Source organism: Neopelma chrysocephalum, unplaced genomic scaffold (genome assembly GCF_003984885.1).
Source record: "Neopelma chrysocephalum unplaced genomic scaffold, ASM398488v2 Primary Assembly neopelma1_116, whole genome shotgun sequence".
NCBI classification, from domain to species: Eukaryota; Metazoa; Chordata; class Aves; order Passeriformes; family Pipridae; genus Neopelma; species Neopelma chrysocephalum.
The window spans coordinates 3,102,868-3,120,355 of NW_020897778.1; the positions used below are offsets into that span (position 1 = coordinate 3,102,868).

Below are 17,488 nucleotides of genomic sequence, written 5' to 3' on the forward strand. Positions count from 1 at the left end.
TTACCCTGGAATAGAAAGAACAGAGTTGCAGATGCTTTGTTTTCTCTCAGGAGTTGTCAGAAATCTCTCTCTCCAGGCACTGGAGAGCTGGGGCAAAGCACCATGTTAAAATAGCCAAGCTTTGGGTCTTAGTTTCCATCCGGAGAAGGAAGTACATCCCATGCTTTGCCGTTTCCAGGCCTTTCTTTGAAAATCCTTTCTTTTCTTTAAATAACAAGGGGTAGCAGTCAAGTGAAAGCAAGGGCTACTTGATCCATTGTTTGGCCCTCAGCCAGGTTCTGCTGGGCCCGCTTTCCCTCTCAACCACCCGTTTTCCTATCGTTCCTGTAATTTGGGGAGATTAAGATGTATAGCCTGTAAATTGACTAAACTTTTCCAGGCTGCTTTAATGAGACTTCATATAATAGGGGTTGGCTTTTTTTTTTTCTTTTTAATATTTTCCTTAACGTGACCCATATGGAAATAAAAAGATATATTTTTTAATGTATGCTAGATTACGGCCGACGTTTTCCTCAAATTAAAATCCATGCTTCAGCAGCAGCATACATTTTCAATGATGTCAAACGTATTTTTTCAGCCAACTGGCTGGGGTCACCCTTATAACTCAAAGTTTAAGTGTGCTGGATAATCAGGAGAACATGTGAGTCTCTGTAGGGCGCTGTGGCTGCTCGGGAGCACACAGGGGCTATTCTATTCCGAGGCATTCGGGGCAGGAGATGTGGGGTAAGACTGGGATAAAACTTTGCCTCTGGATGAGCAGGAGATACGGGGTAAGACTGGGATAAAGCTCTGCCTCTGGATGAGCAGGAGATACAGGGTAAGACTGGGATAAAGCTCTGCCTCTGGATGAGCAGGAGATATGGGGTAAGACTGGGATAAAGCCCTGCCTCTGGATGAGGTGACAGCCACAGGGCTCACAGCAGGAACCACGTGGCACCAGCCCATGCCAAGCTCTTCCAGCAGAGATCAACCACGCTCTGGTCTAGACTAAGTTTACAGACTAAGCTAAAACCACCAGGAATTTCCCCATCGACACATGGGGTGTTCTTAGATCATAGGTGCTATCCAGGCCTTGATTCGTGTTATCATTTTGTTGGGAATGATTCCCAGTGGGCTGTTCTTAGCACTGTTCACACCATACTAAACTACTTATTTACCTGATTGTCCCACCTTGAGAATGAACTGGGAATATTAGTTATAGAAAAGCCCACTTTTACACTGTCTTTAAACCTTTTTTTAAAGCAACTGACATATTGGCTCTATGTCTGACTCAGAATCTAAATGGATTTCAGTTGACATATCTGGAGCCTCTAAATTCAAACAACTTATTAACATTGAAGAAATATAATATTTCTCAATATAATATGGAGGAATATTTTCCAAATGTTAAAGCAAAACAGCAACAATTCCCATGTAGAAGTTTTGTTTTCTTTTTTAACAACTCTCTTAACTAACAAACAGCTGATAATGAAGCCACAACTGTTTGGGAAACCACAAAAAACATGGGCTTTCAGCTTTGAATGTTTTTTCCTCCTTCCTTAAAAAATTTCACACTACACTTTGCGATTAGAAGTTGTACTGTCAAGCAAATCAGTCCAAAATTCCCACTTCCATCAAAAGGAGGTCCATTTAGCTTTCCAGAACAATGTGTTTGGACTAATTTCATAACTAGCACAGGTACACAGTGAAAATTTAGGATGGAAGACTAAGACCTTGCCTATACTTAGAAGCTGCATGAGAACATTGGTGTTGGCCAGGTGTAGAGACAGTTACCCCTGCAACCCTAATACAGATGCATTAAAAATGGGTAAAAACAAACAAACAAACAAACAAACAAAAAACCAAAACACCAGTCAATTTGCTTCCAGTTTACCTCAGGAATGAGGAAATCCGTAGAAACTATATTGACAAATGGTTCTGTTAAAATATAAGCTGTGGCTCCACTTAGAATTGTAACAATGAGTCTTCTATCAGGGTATTTATAGAAACAAATCCTTTGTAGTTAATGCATAAACACTCCCCAAAGCTTCATTTACAGTAGAAATGACAGGTAATTAAGATATAAGGAATGATGTTACTTCAAGTAAGATTCAAAAATGTTATGTGAAACAAGTACCAGGCTTCTCCTATAAATAAATTTGTTGGGCCACACCTGGCTTGCCCAACCCCTCCAGCTTCTCATCACTACCCTGTCTTTCTTCTGTTTAATGTTTCATCATGGGAAATATTAATTCTTACCCCAGGTCTCACAGACACTGAGCCCCTTGGAGCTTTACCCTGTCACTGTACAACCCTACCGGGGTTATCACTAAACAACAACAATGAAGTTATTACTAAACAACTGTACTAAGAATATATTTATGACTGTGCATAATCACAGGTTTCCTGGAGAAGCCAGTCCTGCCTTACTGAGCAAAACCCACATGAGCCACCAAAGGCTCTGGAGCAATTTTATCCCAGGATGCAGAGGACACAGTGGGAATCAGGGAGAAAAACACATGGCCTGAAAGGTATGGATCTGCTGAACTAGAAAACCAGCACTTTGAGGAATGCTGTCCACCTTTGTAAGCAAAAACAAACATAATGTTGGAAATGCAGGATTTGGGAGACAACCAAATCATGGAATCATAGAATCAGCTGGGTTGGAGAGGACCTCTGAGATCATCAAGTCCAACCCTTGATCCACTACTGCTATGGTTACTAGACCATGGCACTAAGTGCCACATCAAGTCTTCAGGCTTTTCACTGAAACAGGCATTGAACTGCATTTTGATTCTGAGAGGGCACAACCAAGAGCTTCGATGTCACTTGTAACACAAATGACTTTTGAAGTTGTGTGTGGCTTCAAAACAACTTTCAAAGTGTTTATAAAGTTACAGATGCATTTGTAACACGCCTCGCAGCCAATGCTATGGACTAAAACACCGGAAGCTTCACCTCAACACGAGGAAGAACTTCTTTATGTTGAGGGCAGCAGAGCCCTGGAACAGGCTGTGCATGGAGGGTATGGAGTTTCTCTCTATGGAGTCATCTCAAACCCAACCGGACACATCTCTGTGTCACCTGCCCCTACCTGGGCAGTGGGCTGGAGTGGGGGATGCCCAGAGATCCCTTCCCACGCAGAATATCCAGGGATTTTGTGGAGCCGCCCTTGCCGTGCCCGCGGTGACCCCTCCGCCCTCACCCACGGCCCCAGGGCCGCGTCACCGCCCCTCGTACCCCGCCGCCCCTCAGGGCGCCTCCCTGCGGCCGCCTCACCGCCCCCGGGCCTCGTGCCCCTCCGCGCCTCAGGGAGACCCCGCTCCGAGCTCCGCGCCCGCCGCCTCCCCAGCAGGTAACTTGTCACCTCTGTCCCGCCAGGACCGTGTTCCAGCGCCAGGGACGCCATGGGCAGGGTTGAGGGGAGCATCCCCCATGGCGTCATAGAGAATCATGGGATGGTTTGCGTTGGAAGGGCCCTTAGAGACTGTCCCGTTCCACCCACCCTCCACACCTTCCACTAGGCCAGGTTGCTCCAAGTTTATCCAAACTGCCCTTGGGCACTTCCACAACGATATTGTGGACCCTGCTCTGAAAGCCTTACGTGATTGTTCAAGGAGACTTTCCAAATAATCCAATTAATATAAAAAGAGTGATGATTTACTCCACTATTTTGCAGTACGTGTCCTCTGCTTAAGTAAAGCCAGTCTGTGCACCTCATGGTTTCCATACTGCAAGGCTTATTTAAGATGAGCTGCACATTTGTGTGTTCTTTTCAAAGTTGAGGGGTCATGAGGGGGGTTTTTTAGGGGGTTATGTGGGTGCTGGTGTAACACAAGGAAAATCCCAGGTGGGATTGCTGATTGACAGCACTGGGACCCTATTAAAGGAGAATGTGGGACTGTCCTCAGGTTGGACATGAGGGTGACAATCATTTCCCAAACCCAGCTTCATGGCATTCTGTTTAACTCACTTGTGGCTTATTGTGTCAAAAAAAAAATTTGACTTATTGTGTCAAATAAAATAAATTGGACTAATTAAATGAATTTGTCACTATGAAGTAGACAGAAAATGGTCTAGTTTCTCTTTCCAATGCAAGGGCTTGAGTGCCCTTTCTCCTGATTTATATTGGCAAGAGCAAGACTTAAGCATTCAGATAATAAAGACAAAAACTCAGGAGCATAAAAAGAATCAAGATGATTCCTCATAAAATACCTTCATAGGACTAAAATCAGTGTTTACAGAAAAAATTAAAATACTTCTCCAGGGGTTCTCATTGTTCTGAAGTTTATGCTGCTGTGCCACACTGTAGACTCTTTATTTAATCAAATTATTGTCGTTGATCAGTGATACTGCACTACTGGGTGTTGCAGTGTGTGGTCATCAGAAGGTTTGTACATTCTCCTTTAAGTAATTACAATCTGGGCATTTGCCCAGATATCTACAGAAGTTAGAAATTTCTGCAGATTTTCAATGCTGACTACAAATAATAGGACTTATCTTCCACACCCTAGACTGCTCACACCTGTGTGTAAGTAAGACCTCACTTCTGTAAGATCTTTAGAACTTTCTGGAAGGTGATAGGTAACCTTGACTCCCACTGAGTTCATTGGAATTAAACTGTTTTCAGTGATGGAGAAGGGTTACACCCGCAGAATCAGGTGTGGGAGTGGGCAAGAGCAACCTTCATTCAAAATTTGAATACAGCATTGATATATTTTTTTCTTTCAGTCATCAAAATTTTCGCCCTCTATGGTTGTAACAAAGGCCTTAAATTTGCATTTAAATCTCCTCATTCCATAACTAAAACAAGAAACCTCTTCTGAACTTTAAAAAAGTATTCCAGACTGTTTTTCTCAGATCATTTGGAGCTGTCCTGTATCTGCTGGTTTTATTTGAGAACCAAAGGATGAAATGGAACTAAAAACCAGAGTGCCATCTCTAAAGTGACTGAGACTGAGATATAACAGAAACCTCCTTACAATAATGTTATGTATCAGAGTTCCATTAAATGTTTTCAATCAAATAGGTTTACAGAAATATCCCAAACTATCAAAGCAGAGCACAGAAAAGGGTGAAGAGAAAGAGGGCTGCATATTTTTAAAGAAGTTTAGAGGTGCTGAACAGAATAAATCTCCAGTGGAAAATGGGGAAAAAAAAAAAAGAAATCATTGTTTTTGCCTGCAGCAGTAAGTAATATAGACATACTCTGCTCTGGCTGATGGGAGGAAAAGACATGGAAACAGAAGATTTTTGGAATATTCAGCCCTGCAGATCATATCTGCTCTCTGTGCAGGTTGCCCAGGCAATGGAGTGGTGTGAGATCCGCCCTGGCACAGCTGTGCTGTCACACACCCAGTGCAGGCAGCCCTGGCTGTACCTGCCAGCACATGCAGCAGGTGAGAGTGAGTCTTGGAGGCTCGTGCCACCTCCCAGCCCCATCTGTGTGTACAGCAGGTGCTTCAGGCTCTTTTCCAGCAGAAAGCCACCTTGTTTTCCCGGGTTAGGCATCCTGCAGCACGACTGGAAAACTGTTTCAAGTGCCCATCCAATATGAGTGTTTTTCACAACAAGGATTGATTCTAGTGGACCCTAGAGGGGAACTGGTATTTTCTAGTGTTCTGTGGCACTTCAGGAATGAAAATAGCTCTTGCCAGACTAAACAAGGCTAAATTAAATGAACAAATATCCCTTCTACAGGACAAGTGTAATAACTTCTAGTTATAGGGCAGTGGAGGAACTGACAGCATCGTTCCTTTTTGGATACGATGATGTCACAGTGCACAGCTTTGGTCTGTTGACTGAAGGAGATTTTGTATTCCCATGTATCTTATCATCAGCACTTTCAAATCAATTTTATCCTTTTGAGGAAGGGGAGTGAGAGTTGGAGGTTGGGTTTTTATTAGACACAGCTGGTCCGAGGGACGTCATTTGTTCCTAAAGCCAGGGCTGTCTTTCATATGAAACCGTGGGCTGGATGGTGGGCAGGGGGAATCACTCGGAGCAGTTTCAACAGCTGGGGGTCAAATTATAGAGGAAAAAGTGGAGAGAAGTGAAATTTATAATCTATAATTTGAAACCAAAATAAGAATGAGACAAGCTTACTTGAAGGACTGGAAGGAAAAGGATGTGATATATGGCCTGATACAGCCAAGCAAAATGAACACTGCCATTGCACTATTACTTTGCAGACAATCCAAAAAACCAAGAGGGCCTATTAAGGCTGTCTCTGTGGAAATCTAATTAGGTCATACAAACAATCTCTGTTGTTAATAGGACCCTTTTACCATACAGGGACGCCTTAAGGAGCCTGTAGCAGATATAGGAAAGATTCTGATCTATGAAGGGAATAAGAAGTGAATGAGAGCAAAGGAGTAACAGATGAGGAACTGGCATAGGGAAAAGATAAAAATAGAAGAATTAAAGAAGGAGGAGAGGAACACAAGAGCCAAATTCTTCCCTAGAGATGACGTTGCCCTATTATGTGGGATATAATCTCCTTTGTTGGCTTGAAGTTAAGGGAATGGAGAAGAGGAACTGGTAGGAAACTGCATTTTGAAGGGGAAAAAAAAAGAAGAGCTTCCAAAGAAAAGTGTGGGAAAGACCACGTTAAAAGAATGTGTTTGCTTAGAGCAAGTGACTAATACCAGTGACTACCTGTAGTATCCTAGTGAAAGAGATATAGAGGAAAGTTTGGTGTAAATTAAAATAAAATTGCTTTAAGACCAGTGGGACCTCTTCTGGCTTCAGGATATCATGCAGGACAAGTGTCAAAGGTATGTGGGTCCTCACCCAGTGCAGATTGGACTTGTTGAGACAACATCACCAAAGGACCTAATCACCCTTACACTGAAAGTGTGGTCCCTCTTTACACTTACTTTCTTTCCTCCCCAAGCTCCCAGGTAGCAAGTAACTATTTCCCACCTATTACTCCCATTATGTCCCAATAATATTCTGACCACCTCTCTAGCAGACAACCCCACTCCTGTACTTATTCCAGCCAAGTGTTGAGTGATATTTCTATGAACATACCCTCGAATTTTGAAAGAGTTATGGACTTAATCACAGCAGGATACTCTATAGGCATTCTGAAGGGAATGTTCCAGTTATGTAGCACTGTACCTGCAGAGGGAGAATTTAATATCTGAATATTTGCAGAAAGCACACACTGAAAGAGCAGTTCTTTGTAACACACTTGGAATGTGCTGTTCAGCCACCAGTGAGCGTAAGGTATTCACATCACCTGAGTCCTGTAACTGGCCCACCTTGGGGGAATGTGCAGGTGGGATATTCACAGCAGCCTGGTTATGAGCTCTTGGCAAGGAGGGATATTGCACAGCAACATTTGCAAGTAATAATGCATAATTTGAAATTTCAGAATGTCACAATCTGCTTACAAATAGCTCAGTAATGTAAAGAGCCTAATTCAGTACTCAGACAGAATCTTCCCTTAGACATTCGAGTCCCACTGAATCAGATGCTGAGAGAGTCAAACCATGAAAAAAAAACACTTCAGACACCTTTATATGCATTTCAGTCCAGCAATGCACGGCCCTACAGCATTTTATCAGCAGTCTTTAGGCTACTCAGTGCCCATATGAGAAGCAGAGGGGTTATACTGCTTTGCTTGTGCTGTGCTATTCATCTCCCAAGGATTGCATAGGAAACCTGTATTTCAGCCCATAAAAAGCATCCTATCCCAATCCTCAACTCCCCGTTGAGGAACAAATGTAGCTATCCTGCAGAAGGTGATGGCTTAGGTGACCTGTTGGGATTCCTTTCTAAAATTCATGAATTTTAGAAACAGCTCTGAAGAAGGCTTCAATCGTGAGCTACCTGAAGCAGAGTTTCTTCAAACTCAACTACGTCTGCACAGGATTCTCTAGGAAAATATCCTCATTATAGATCACTTTATTCACAAATCTGTCATCTGTTGTTGTATGTGGAGAGGAAGCAGTCAAAGAGCTGCCTGTGAGCTCAGCTTGCCATGACTGAACTGCATTTCACTTTGGACTGAGATGGAACTTGTTTACGAGAGACCTTCGCCTGTTGCAAACGAAACTGCGAAAGTTTGCCAACAGGGGTTTCAAGAAGGCCCAAAGTAAGAGGACAAAAGTTAATTTGAAGTATTTATCAGAAAAATGAGCAGTACATATACCCATTATAGAGAGGCACCCTGTATATCAGCAGGTGCCACCACATATAGGAAACTACAGGCAGTGATTTGGGAGCAACCCAACGGAATTGATATGGTATTTTGCTGGCTCCTATGACATCATCATTGCTGGATGGCTCTTTGGAATAAATAACCTCTTCCACATGTCCCTAAGCACACGGCTCCCAAAATAAATTTCAGTTGCTGTAAGGCTCAAGGACGTCCTAAATCACCCTGGGTTAATAAGCAGCAGAAATAGAGGAGGAAGGGGCACAGGATTTGTTTTCATTTCACCAGAAATATTTCAGATGAAGCAATTTTTAAATGCATTAAATACAATGCAGGGCAACCAGGAAATACAAACATGAAGGTGGGAGAGATGCTTATATCAGATTTACATACTGAAAATGTGGCAGGACACTGAGCTGTAAGTTGTGTACTGCCAGACTGTACTTGAAACCATGGCAGCATTCAAGATAGGTTGAGATTCTGTGACTGTTTAAAGAGCAGTGTGTTTGTCAGGGGTCTTTGCAGAGATTCATGTTAAATATTTCAGAATAGAGAAGAAGTTGAATGTGAAACTTCCCTGAGGGAAAAAAAAAAGAAAAGTGATAGTAATGTCTGAAAAGCATGAGAGCACTTGCATTCTCACTCACAAAGAGTAAAATTAATTCCCAAGTGGATGATCAGTGAAGGACATGCAAATATAACTTCCACTTAGACCTAATCTGTAATTCTGAAGTGTAAATGGTGCCTTTATCTCTTGCTGTCCCTCTGAAGAGGGAAAATTTAAGAAGGTATGAATAGATATGTTATGGCTGAGTAATGCCAGTTTATTTAGAAGTGTGCAGAGCAGTTACTTGATCTTCCAGGAACAAACAAGTGAAAATGAGTCCTTAGCCAGTTTATGCTGGATCTCTTTTAAAAGAAGTTGGATTTAATTATTCTGATGTTGTCTTTGCTTATCAGTCTATAACACAGAAGAAATTGTCTCCAGAGACATGTTTGCATTTAGCACGACCTCTCAGTGCAGCAAAAGTAAATCCTATTCTAAGCCTCAGTTTGTGTTTCACTAAGTTTCTGAGAATTTTGGCTGCAGCTTCAAGCCTTGCACGTCTGTGTGATGCACCACAGAGCATAGCAGGGTTGCATTCCCCGAGATTTTGGGAGGCTGGAATTTTAATATTAATATTGATTAGGTTCCAGTTTCTAAAGACATCCCAAGTCTCTTAATACTCTTCACGGCAGCACAAAATAGATCCCTCCCCTCTTAAACCCAGAACCTTTGGATATCGTATTGGCTTAGTGGAAAACTGTGTTAGGTAGAGTTTCCAGGAGCCTGCTGCTCTCCAGGAACTCCAGCAGCTTATTACTCACAGCTTCACCTGCACTTCAGGTGTTGCTTTTCAACTGCAGAGTTTGACTGCAATTTTCATTATATATAATATTATATGTAATGCATAATAATAAAACCATCTTGCTATGCATGGGGGGAAGTAAAACTATTTGTTTGATATCCAGACAAGTATATTCTTGCTGTATTTAAATGTGATCACATACTACATGCAGTGAAGGGCATGAAATAAAAACTGCTGGATGGCTACATGGCTGAATAGATATTTCATTTATGCTTAGGGCATTAGCTCTCATGTCATCCCACAGGGTTTGAAGTCAGGCTGGAATCTGCAGAAGAGCTGGGATTCTGCAGAATATTCACGTGTTTCAGGTATCTCTCTACTGCCTTTCTAACTGCTGGTAATTCTAAGTACACCATATACAAAGGTTCTTGTCCCTACAGCAAGGGAAGAGATGAGGGATTACTTTTTGCATGTGGTGGATGCTTTCTGAATATCTGGTTTGCCTTCTCCCTCTGCCCCATTATGGTTTTTTTTTCTTATAACGGGTAATAACAAAGTATAAAAACACAAGAACCTGCTCTGCTGGGAAACCATTTTACAAGAGTTGCTACCTCTGTACAAAACAAGAGAAAAAGAAAAGCTGATGTTGGAGCCGTTTTTCTTCTTACTGTAAGAAAAAACAGGCCCAGCTTACAAGTGCCATGGGAGAAGTGTCCAGTGTCCAGACACAGATTCCCCCTTTCTTCTCTTACATGTTGCACAGAGCAGACCCTCACACTGAGCTGAAACCAAGCTCTCCCTATAAGTAATGCCTGTAATACTGCAAAACCCAAAATCCTCTGGAGAGTGAAGTTCCAAGTCCTTTGTCTGGCTCTTAATAAAGCACTAAAGAGCACAAATGCCATTTTGGTTCACGGTAGAAGGTTAAAAAGGGAAAAAAAGCCAAACACTTACTAACCTAAATGGTTCTCTGGTTGGTATCATTTGGTCTGTCATGTGCTGTGCAGCTGAACTGGACTGAGCAGCTGTGCCAGGCAGAGTCTCAGCCAGAGAAATGGTACATTCAAAAGCCCCATCACTCCACTCATCCCTGCCATTGCTGAAGTTTCCCTCTCATCCTTTGTTCAGCACTGTCTTAAAATGATTTCAGCCTCGTGGTTGCACAAATCCCTTGCAGACTGCGCTCATCATCTTGCCTTTCATCCCATCCCTGCTGGTTATCCTCCCCCAGAGAAGCTGAGGCAATGCCTTCCACTGCCCGGGGGTGTGTGCTGTGTTCACCTGCCCCACCCCAGCCTGGGCAGCTGTCAGAGCTGGAGGTGAGGGGGAAGCAGGGAAGGAGAGACCGGAGGGGAGCACCTGGCACTGTGAGCTCACACTGTAAGAGCTGGTTTAAAGTTTCTGTCGATGACAGGCAGTTCAGAGACACCTGACAGTTTGATCACAGGGCAGTGGAGCTCACTGGAATTTCACTGTTTATGTGGTGCATGTGCTTGCATTTTACTGGTGTTTGTCCATCTCCCCACCCATCTGCCACAGGTTCCTGAACACAATGACTTGATTCACAAAGTTGCTTTGCTCTCATTCTCTCTGCCCTACACCACATCACACTGAAAATCCAGTAGGTAAGAATTGTTTATCCCATCTCCCAGGAAATACTGGCAAAGACTGGATGTTTTAAAAACTCTAACCAGCACAGGAGTTAGAGAGTTCATCTCAGATGAAAATCTTTTTTCAGAGACTTATGCCTTGGGTGAGCATTTCACCAAGTATTTGCTGTGCAGAAATGGTTCTCCCTGTCCCAAATCCATCCCCATCTCCCCTGTTCTCCGTTTTCTACCCCACCTCCCATATTTATAGGGCATATCTGAATCACGTGGTGCTGTTGTCGTGCCTGTCACAAAGCAGATATGCCCAAATGACAGCCTTTCAGGATTCCAGCTCCCTCTTGCAGAAACAAAAGAAAAAACTGAGAAAACTGCAGTTGCAGCTACATATCTTCACCTCAGACACCTCAAAGACTGTGGAACAGCGCAACCAGTGGCACAGGGATGTTTTGGAGGTCCTCACCTTCACATTCTGAAAGCTCCCAGCTTAGTTAGATCTATATTATGAAGATCCAAGGTCACATCAAACTATTATACCACGCTTGAAATCCAGCATGCAGCAAGCCAAACCTTCACATTACCTCTGCTGGGGCAGAGACCTTGACAATCATTCCTCAGCAGCAGAAGTATTAAAGATGCAGTTAGGCAGATTTTTTTAAGCCTTAACATGTTCCACAACCCTTCCACGAACAGCAAACTCTAAGTATGCCAGTCAAGGCTGGTCTCAAGATTACTAGCATGTGAAAACTCCAATGCTTTTCCACAGCAGCACGGAGCAGTGGCTGGGACACCAGAGGAACTGAGCTGGTGGATGACCCGTGGGTGCTCCCTGACCTCCCAAGAAGAGAGCCCAAGTAGTCCCTGACAAGCCTCGTCCTTCACACCCCGAGCCCTTGCTATAAGCACTGCTCCTCCAGAGCGGTCAGGGCAGCAAGAGGAGGGCTGGGACAGAGGACAGCAAGCCCAGGGAAGTTTAGTTTAGCAGGCTATAAATCCCCCTTCCCCTCCTCCCCTCTTTATTGCCTGTCTTTGGAAAACACAATCCGATATAAACCAGAGAGAGTGGAAGCAGGGCAATAAAACTGTACGGCAGGAGCCCCGAGTGTCGCAGGGGTGTTATATTACTGGCATTCCAAGTGGCTGATGTCAGGCAGGGAGCAGCAGGGCCCACAACCCACCAGGGCAAGGAACATTCCCAACTGTCCTTCGTGGCCCTGTGACATCCCTTCTGCTCAGATCCATTCTCGGCTCTTAGGCCATCATCTCTCCTGCCCTTTGCTGCTCCCAGGTCCTGGTGTTATGATTTGAAGGGCTCTGGTTTCAAAGCTCTTCAAGTTGAGCACTCAGGCCTTTTGACCATGATGTTTGGAGTCAAGATAGTCTTGAAATGCATGATGTGTTGTCTGATCCACGTGTCACATGATCGGCAGTGCCCCACATATAAAGATTGTTTCTTGATATTCATGTGGTTGGATTAAAATATATATATATTGGCTTAATTAAAAAGTTAATTTGTTTGAACTCAACTCATTTTAGATGGGGCCAAGAGTTCCAAAACTGATTGGCAGTTCTGAGTGCCCTCCTGGTTTTCACAGGATGGGCTCCCAGCACTTTCCAAAAACCAGGCCCCTCTAAGGCACGATAAATCAGGCACTTAAAGACAGTTTCCAACTGTCTTTGCCAATGCTTGCTGTGAAAAATTGAGGGAAAGACACTTAACCACACTTAAGAGTTGGACTCAATGACCCTTGTGGGTCCCTTCCAACTCAGAATATTCTCTGACCAAAGTATAAATATTGCTCAGAAACTCAGACCTGCCTACATTCAGAGGAGCTGGCACAAGGATGATTTCTTGGGGCTAAGTCTCTTTCTCTTCAGTTGTCCTAAGTTAGGTGTTTGCTATAAACTAACTTGCAAAGCTCATATAATTGGTAGACTGTAAGAAATAGCTCTGGAAAAGAATTCATCCTGCTTTTTTTGTGGATACGGTCACACAACCAAAATTAAGCCTGCCCAAGTCATCATGCAGTGACTCTTCTGTAACTCATCTTTTTCTCTCTCTTGCTGTTGTTTTATTGTTCAGAGTTGGTTTGGGTTGGCTCCATTTGCTACGCTGTGGGAATGTTTGCTGGCACAGGGGAGATGGTGACATGGTGAAACGTGCAGCTGGGGACAAGGGAATATGAGGTGAACTTTTTGGGGACAGCCTCCTCTTACATGGACTTACAGCAGCCTGAAATGCCCACCAAGATGGCTTTGTCTGTCACCTTTCTGTTGAATTAGTACACGAAACAAACTTAGAGACCTCACTTTAGACAACCAAAGTTTGATGAAGCGAATCTCACCATCATTCATCACCTAAGCACATCCCAGTTCTGAGGAGTCCACAGCAGCACCAATAATCTCATGGAAGTGGGAAATCCTCAATGTGTATTCCCAGAGCCCTGTGCTCTGATTTCTCTGCCATTTTATAAATATGACACATCTACTCTGGGGTGGTTTCGGAGCATGTCGGGAAAAAATATCCAAATTAACTTTTGAAGTGGACCAATTAAAGCCCAGTAAATCCCTGCGTAGACACTCTTCCCGAGTATCAAAGAGGCCTTAATTCAGGTCAAACTAATTTATTTTGTATTGAAGTAAAACAAATCAAATAAAGGTCCCTTTAATCCTAAATGAGAGTGCCTGTGCAGGCGGGTGGAGGGGGCTTAACGCTATTCAGAATTTAATGGCATTTGATAGCAATTACTTAGAATAATCTCCTTTATGAGGTTTTTGGACACTCCTCTCAAATTCAGTAGCACTGTTTGCTTAATTATATGGAATAAAGATGACATTGAAGAGTTAACATTGGAAATTGAATTCCAAAGGGTTTTCTGTACGTGAAATGTCAGGATTTTAAATGACCAAGTAAGCACGAAAAGGACATTTGATTATCTCACCATTATAGAGGTGCATCACTCTCCATAGCATTGATTTCTTCATATTTCTGCAAGTCTGTATAGCATTTATTTTTAGATCCAAGTTAGCTTTTTGGTTCAAGTAAACACAGCACTTTGAAGAGAAAGCTTTTAGATTAATGATTGCATAATGGTGTATATATACATATATATGTATGTGTATATATGAAGGAAGGATCTCTTCCACTTTCTTCTCCATCTAGATGGATATTTAATGACCAGGATATTGTATTATTTTGCATTACTATATATCACTTTTAAACCTGTGATCCTAAAGCATCTCCCAAATGTCAGTGAACGAAGCCTCCCCCACTGCCCTTGAGAAAATTAAGTAGGTGCCGTTATCCCAAATTTACAGATAGGAAAGACACAATCCTAAGAAGTGAATTGTCTTGCCTAAGGTCACACACAAGGAGAGAATGACTGCATGGAATAAAACCAATTCTTCTAAATCCCTGTCTTGTGACTCAGTCACAAGACTGCCCGTCTCTATTGTTCCATAACAAGCCTTATTTCCACTATCTGCCTTTCCAGAAACTCTGCTGTCAATCCCAGCCTTTCTGGGGCAGCCCTGTTGGCTGGCACTATCTCTTCAGAAAGATGGAGCAGTTCCTGGTCGGGTGGCTCGGGGTTGCTGTGGCACTTCAGCCTGGTGGGGTCTTTCTGCTCCTAATCCATTGTATCAGCTCCTGGCAATTCAAGCCCCATCTACTGAATTGCTGGGGGTGAAAGGTCAATGCATTAAGCACAGTAGATTAATACACTGCAGTAAATCCCAGAAGCAGCACTTTAAGGAGCCAGTAATATTTCACACGTGATTGTTCCCCCAATTGATTGCACCATCTTGTGAGTGCGTGTGTGTGTGTGTGCTGCTTTGACTCCCTTTACGAGCTTTCCCAAGCTCCCCTGTTTAGTGGAGATTGCTGTGTCCCACACTGCTGGCACTTTGATCAGGGAAATTCAATACCTGAGGTCTGGGCTTTATAGGAAAGCAAGGTCCAGATTAAGGGAATTAGCCACAGTATATCACAACTAATAAAAGAGTGATTGAGCCCCACCACAGTGCTGCCCCAGGGGACGGGAGGGGAGAGGAGGGGGGCAGTGACAGGAGGGGGAGGCAGACTTGCAGATAAAGCCCTGCCCATAATTAGAAATTAATAAACTTGCTATCACATCGTGCCTCTTATGGTTCTAGCAGCCAAAGTAAGATCTTTGCACAAAATATTGCATCTATTAGACCCCCTTTTCTTTCCTTTTTTTCCTTTCCTCTTTTTGTTAACCTTGTCCATTCCCACATTTCCAGTGCAACCAAATTACAAGACTTTTCAAAGAAATTCTGTGGAGAAATAAATCACATATTCCACTGATTCTTATGTCCATCCCACACAGTGATTAAATAACTTAGGACAGTAAGAGCTACAAGTTACAAAACTTGACAAAAGCAGGACTAGGAGCTACCAACACTGCCCTTGTGTGGATGCTGGGATTTCTCTCAAGACAAGCCTGAATAAACATTTTGTTTATTGTTTGCTTATTGTTATGATGGACCAAATCAAGATCAACCATCTTTCTTTGCTTGGGGAAAAAAAACCAAAAAACAAAAAACCACATCATCAAAAATAACAACAACAAAAATCCTATCCAGATCTGAGTATGTAATTTGCTCTTAGACTAAGAAAATTGTTTGAATACTTTCCTCTGAAGGTTTTCTGAGTAATATACCAAGAGACAGTGCAACATCTACACATTTAAATCAAGAGAGAGTAGGTTTTGTTATTTTACAGACAGTGATTGAGGAAAGATAAACGATCATTCTATCAGAGAGAATCCAACTGCTGCATTTTCCCAATTATTCAGTCACAAAAACACTGTGTATGAACTGTCTTCACTTAGGCTGAGCTTCACTTCCTTCAAATTTCCTTGCCCGTTTTTTTGTCCTGAGTCCTTAATACAGACCAAAAACTTTCCTTGAGGCTTTCTTATTCTTTTTTAAAAGAGATTTGTCTGAACGAGGGGTAGCAAAACCAGTAGTAAAACCCCCAGCACATAATCACTGTGTGTCTGGCATCTCCTTTGCCATAAATACGTCTGGGGCCGAGTACAGTTGTACACAGACAACTTGGATTTAGTCAACAAACTCTGAGTACTTGATTTTTCAGTTTTGGTGTTCTTTGTCCATTACATTTGTTTGGAGAACAAATATAGAAAACTAGCTAATTTTATGGTATCACTTTAGATTTGGGTGTCTGTTTATGTAATGATTTTGGTGCTTATTAATTCAAATCTGCCCCAGTACAGCAAAGGCATTTAAGCACACGCCTGATCTGACTGTGGCGTGGTTTAGGATCTTTCTTGGAGTCAAACACAGGGTTAAGTGAGTCAGAGCCACAGCAATTTGAACTATACCCATAATGAAAGATGGGATGTATTAATCACACTTAGTGCCTTGCAGAGTTTTAGAATTTCTGTGTGCTGAATAAACACCAACATTCTCTCCAGTGACAAATTCCTCTGTATTTTTTACTAAATCTCTTCATTTCACCACTCTCCAGCATTCCAACATGAACAATGGTGAATACTGGAGCCAGTGGAAAGACTATGTTGAACTAAACGCATATTTGATCGGGTTCCTAGAATCCATTTTCACACATTATTTATTACTACAGTTTATTATTATGGTATAAAGTAGATGGCTACATAAATAGATATTCTGTCTAATTAGGCCTGAAATCCTCACTCATTTGCCAGATAATGCATTTTCAGTCAAATGACACAACAGGATTTATTAATCACAGTAACAGTTGTGAACAATTACAGTGTTTCTCAGGACAACTGACCAAGCACAGGATTTTGAAAGCATAAGCAAATATTTTTGTACCCTCACGCCTGACAGTAATTAAATTTGCCTCAAGTTTTCAGAAGCACATAAAGTAATTTTCTTCCAAGATCAAGATTTCCTGCTTTCTAATACTTCTGCTTTCTTTAAGAGCAGGAATCTTTGTGCCAAAGCAGACATTTGTGCTTGTCACATCCTCTCTGAGCAAAGCAGGTTCCCAGCCTCCTCAGCTGTGATATCCTCCCAAGAGTTGATACCAAAAAAAAAATCAGAAAAGAATGTTAAATTCAAGCTAGAAAATGTTGTGGAAAGCTATCAATAATTCATGGGCAAATGGTTGGTTGGTGTGAGTAGAAAATTTTGGTTAAATATCAGTTCCTAGAAAGACTTTTTTTCCTGGCACAATTGAACCATCTCCTTGAATTGTCTGTCAAAAGTGGGCTAAACCTAAGAGCAAAATTATATATATTAGCTGAGGAAGAGACTGAGACAGCATCAAAATATATTAATCTTGTCTGAGTATGAGCAAACCCACTCTCCTGTGATACATAAGTTAACTGTGATACATAAGTTAACTGTGATACATAAGTTAA

At 42.4% G+C, this 17,488-nt stretch overlaps 1 long non-coding RNA gene across 1 annotated transcript in view; it reads left to right on the top strand.

Annotated features, from left to right (window-relative positions):
• Window positions 1-5,279: 5,279 nt before the first annotated feature.
• LOC113974082 overlaps window positions 5,280-17,488 on the top strand; it is a 36,395-nt gene continuing 24,186 nt past the window's right edge. Inside the window, exon 1 of the long non-coding RNA XR_003536441.1 lies at window positions 5,280-5,536. This is a non-coding gene — a long non-coding RNA (uncharacterized LOC113974082). The remainder of the gene's footprint in view (window positions 5,537-17,488) is intronic.